Source organism: Podarcis cretensis (genome assembly GCF_951804945.1).
Source record: "Podarcis cretensis genome assembly, chromosome: 14".
NCBI classification, from domain to species: domain Eukaryota; kingdom Metazoa; phylum Chordata; class Lepidosauria; order Squamata; family Lacertidae; genus Podarcis; species Podarcis cretensis.
In genome coordinates, this window is record NC_137183.1 from 45,913,203 (window position 1) to 45,918,635 (window position 5,433).

Consider the following 5,433-nt stretch of genomic DNA (forward strand, 5'->3'; position numbering starts at 1 on the left):
AGTGGTACCTTGGTTCTCTGTTCCGGAAGTCCGTTCCAAAACCAAAGTGTTCCCAAACCAAGGCGTGCTTTCCCATAGAAAGTAATGCAAAATGGATTAATCCATTCCAGGCTTTTAAAAACAACTCCTAAAACAACAATTTTAACATGAATTTTACTATCTAATGAGATCATTGATCCATAAAATGAAAGCCATAAACAATGTGTTGCAGTCACACAATCGGTAGCTGAACTGGGTTCCATACAGTCACAAAAACAAAACAAAAAGAGCCGCATAAACAGAAACGCAAAATACAGTGGTACCTCGGGTTAAGAACTTAATTTGTTCTAGAGGTCTGTTCTGAACCTGAAATTGTTCTTAACCTGAGGTACCACTTCAGCTAATGGGGCCTCCAGCTGCCGCCATGCAATTTCTGTTCTCATCCTGAAGCAAAGCTCTTAACCTGAGGTACTATTTCTGGGTTAGCGGAGTCTGTAACCTGAAATGTCTGTAACCCAAGGTACCACTGTAAATAGCAAAAAATAGACAGACCTCAGTGTAACACTCAAATCGGAAGCGTAACACTCAAAACAGAGCACGTTCAGCTTCTTAAAGTTCGCAAACTGGAACACTTACTTCCGGGTTTGCAGTGTTTGGGTTCCAAGTTGTTTGAGTACCAAGGAGTTTGAGAAACAAGGTACCACTGTATAGGCTACCTTAAAAGAGGGAGAAGTATCCCTAACTCACTCTTTCCAACTTGGGCTGCCTAATGTCTTCTTTGTGCTTCCATAGGGGGTTGTGTTGGTCCTGTAAGTTAAATAATTATGCAGTTGGAAGGAATTCCCCCAAGGCCTGTCTTCCTGCAAGGCAGGAACCGCTGCTAAAGAACCCCTGGCAGGGAGGTGGCCTAGCCTCTGTTTGAAAACTTCTAAGGAAGGAGAACCCAGTGCCTTCGGTGGAGCCTGTTCCACTGATAGCCCTGTTCTCCAGGAATTTGCCTAATCCTAGTTTATATGTTTGTAGATCACAGAAGAAAGCATTTGGCTTAATTATATTTAGGTTGATCTGGGTTTTCTCTCTCTAAGCAAGCATTTAAAAGTCATGTCAAGTTTTAAATCTGTTCATATTCATACTATAAAGTTGCCTTCTATAACCAGCTTATACTGTGGAATATACCTTGTGGAATTTTGATATTCAGATCTCAGATGGATTGTGTTTCTTTCTGTTGGGTGGGGTGGGGGCAACATTCCATTTTTGTTGGGTTCAGATAACAATAGGAACCGGACCACAGAGCAATCTTGTCAAACTTGGTGCCTGCTGTATCTTTTGGACTACAACTCCCATCAAACCCTCAGGAAACATGGCTGGCATCAATTTAGGGAAGGCTGCCATTAGAGAGATTAAATTTCAGTGCTTAGGGCATTGATGGAACTGGCACGAAACTTCCTCTGAATTTGCCCCATTGTGTGGATTCCGCCTAGGATTAAACTGAATGGCATGAGTCATAATAGCTAACTGGGAAACGGAGGAAACTATCCTGACTGAACTTATTCACTTCTCACTTTTTAATTCAGCCTCTTATTTGCAATGTCCCCCTTTGAAGTTAAATATAAATGTATTTTTCTTTTTTTAAGAGAGTGGGCTAAAATCCTTCTCACAGTTATATTTGAGTTTAAAGTCTGGGAACTGGCTGGTGCGCCCGAACTTGGCTGTGTACACTATACCTTTAAATCACATGCAAAGCACATTCTTTCTCTCAAAGAATTCTGGGCTCTGTAGTTTACCCATCATAGAGCTACAACTCCCAGCAACCTAACTTAACAAACCAAGGTTCCCAGAATCCTTTGAGGGAAAGTGTTATGTACTGAAGTTCTCACCCTGGGCCAGCAGGGGGATACTGTAGATAGTTATGCAAATGAAGGATCGAAAGTGACGTTCAGTGATTGGATAGTTTTAGAAAGTTGTTACAGTAATGTGGTACTGGAGCTCTATATAAGCAGGCTGACTGAGCCCTTCAGTTCAGTTCAGTTCTGTCCTGGCCTGTGAATAAACAAGAGCTGTTTGAAGAATCGCTGTGTTGTCTGATATGTTCACCCACAACTTAACACTGGCGACGAAGGTGGGATCGATGGACATCAGAGTGCAGCCAGATGTAGCCACTCTCCAAACTGAGCTGAATCACTGAGCTGAATCACTGAACAGAACCAATTCAGAGCTGACTGTTCTGGCTAGAGCACAGTGTTCCATCCATCGCCCTCTATGCCGGCATCGGAATCATGGCTTCACTTGTGCCTCTACCGCCGTTTGCGCCAGCCTCTGAATCATGGGACTCCTACCTCGCTCGGTTCGACTGCTACCTGTGAATAAACAAGAGCTGTTTGAAGAATCGCTGTGTCGTCTGATATGTTCACCCACAACTTAACAGAAAGAAACATGCCTTGAATGTGCTTTAAATACAAAGTGTGTACACACAACACAGGAATTCCCCATGCATCTGCTTCGAATTCATTCCAGTTTTCTGCAGCTGCAGGACGTCCTGCCTCGCATCTGATGTTGCATATGGGACAGCCAGGTGTGTTTTCAGAAAACAGCCTCTTAGGTTAACTGGAGAGAGCAGGTAGGCCAGGTTCAGCTTGTAGAGCCAAAAAAATCTTCCCCACCCCAGGCCAACCTAGTTCTCAGCTGCCTACAAGATGGGAATGCAGATAGGAAGCCCACAAACAGGATCTGAGTGTGACAATGCTTTCCCCGCTTGTGATTCCCATTAAGTGGTACACAAATTAACAAAGGCATTTTTAACCCAAATTGGTGTTGTCTCTTGTCTTCTTCTTGGGTGATGTACGAGCGGCCATCCTAGTTTGTCTCCTCCTCTCTTTGTTTTTAGATAGTAAGGGACTTCTTTAAAACAAAAAACAAAAAACATCCAGCTGTTCATATAGTTTATGAACAGCTATTTCATATTATTTAAATGTGTTGCTAGTGAATTTTTATCTTTGTATGATCTTTCATGAAGCTTTAGCTGTTGCTGACTTTACAGTGAAAATGTCCATAAGGTCTAATCTGTTCCATTTTGGTTCTCTCCTCTTTTAATCAGCTTTGATTTGTTTTTGACAGAAAGGTAGGATGTCCACCCATATTCATGTCATACATTTACAACACTCTAATACCACTTTAACACAGTCATGGCTTTCCCCAAATAAGCCAAGAGTTTATTAGTGACTTCAGAGCTACTATTCTCAGCACCCTTAATTAACCAGGATTCCCGGGATTCTCTGGGGGAAACCATGGCCATGTTAAAGTGGGAGGAGTGTGGGAAGTGGTGTAAGAGGACTGGAAGAAGTTTAAGAACTATCTGCAGAAACACTGTAAAGTGTACGAATGTTAAAATGATGTTGGATATGAAATAATACGGCATTAGTGGTACAGTGTTAAAAAATATGTAAAAAATGTAATAGAAAAAGGGTGAAAAAACAAGGTTATATTATGTCAAAGCAAACAATATGTTAAAGGTGTTTAATTATAAGGAGGAAAGATTGGAGACATAATAGAAGTGATTACAATAACTAGAAATAAGTTTTGAAGAAGGGTAAGGCTTGCTGTATTTGATTGGACAAAGAGGAACACAAAAAAGGGAGGCGTGAGGAGGTCAAGAAACAAAGTTTTGTAAACGTGAGTCTGAAAACTGGAGTTTTTGTTTTTAACTTTTTAATTTTTTTCTTATTTTTTTATTTGGTGTATTGTCTATGCTGTTTCGTGATGTTTTGATGTCTTTTTTTGTTTTTGGAAAAATAAATAAATATATTTTTTTAAAAAAATAAAGTGGGAGGAGTGTGAATTTGATCTCCATAATTAACGGACTGGGGTCAGATTATTATTGTTGGTACTAATTGCTTTGGGGCCTGGATCTGGCCCGTGGATCTGGCCCACTGGTCACAAGTTGGACCATCATTATTCTAGGTACTACAAGGATATATGCACATATCTTGAAAGATCTACATTGGCTCCCAGTACATTTCCGAGCACAATTCAAAGTGTTGGTGCTGACCTTGAAAGCCCTAAACGGCCTCGGTCTAGTATACCTGGAGGAGCGTTTCCACCCCCATTGTTCTGCTCGGAAACCGAGGTCCAGCGCCGAGGGCCTTCTGGCGGTTCCCTCGCTAGAGAAGCCAAGTTACAGGAACCAGGCAGAGGGCCTTCTCGGTAGTGGCACCTGCCCTGTGGAACGCCCTCCCACCAGATGTCAAAGAGAAAAGCAACTACCAGACTTTTAGAAGACATCTGAAGGCAGCCCTGTTTAGGGAAGCTTTTAATGTTTAACATGCTATTGTACAGTATTTTAATATTTTGCTGGAAGCCGCCCAGAGTGGCAGGGAAACCCAGCCAGATGGGCGGGGTATAAATAATAAATTGTTGTTGTTGTTTACTCTGACTCCAGCATGCTCCCACAACTGGTGTTTGTAGCTGAGTGCACATGAAATGAGCCACACAATCCATATGCACCCTGTATTTCCTGAGAAGTGATCAGGTTTGATGAAATTTCCCACAAACCAGCTTAAACACAAGTTGAAAATGCAAGCCACAGATAAGCTGAAGCGTGTACAGTTTGTACCGCTGTAGCACATGTGCAGACGACAGCTTCCTAGAATAGGATTTCAGAGGAGTTGCAGGTACAGGGAAACAAATCAGGTAATGACCCAGGTCAGGGCCCAAACCTGAGTCCTAAGGGCAGCTCCTGGGGATGGGCCCTGGAGACGGAGGTTAATTGAGAGAGGGGAGCAGAGGAAGGCATATCCTCCAGCGTGTACATGCTATAATTTGTAGCCAGCTTCTGAGCTGAAGCTTGCAAGCTGCATGCACCGCTTTCTTAATAAAACCACTCTTGGAGATTCAAGCCCTCCACCTGCCACCTGGAGGGGGCCAGGCGGGACCTGAAGACTTCAGCTCAGACCTGGAGGGCTGGCTAGGTACAGCAAGTGCAAATGAAACTTGAAATGCAGTGGTGGTGACAGCAGACAGACGACCTCACTGTGTTTTAAGCTGCTAATGTGTACACATGCCAAGTCACTTGCTGCCTCGCTTTCCTAAAGAGGCACTCGGCCAGCCTCTTGCCTCTCATTGTGTGTCTGTTGTGTGCATTCTTTGGAGAGGGCCCTTGACAGCAAAGAATTTCTGGAATGGAAGTGGGTGTGGAATATGAAAACCACCCAGTATGTACTGTGCTATTTACTCATGCAGCTCATTTACAGTCCTTTTCCTGCAAGGCCACCTGACCACCTCCCTGCTCCTGTTAAATCGCAAACAAGGGAAGGTTCTGTTGGCTGAATCTCAAGGAAGCATGAATGACGTGTGGGCATGTTTTTCAAGCTCAGGGTGGAAGGGGGAGACGGAGGAAGAATTTTGTCTTCTCTCGAGTCGTCACACACAAACACTCAAAGGCTGGCAGTGTAGGAACGT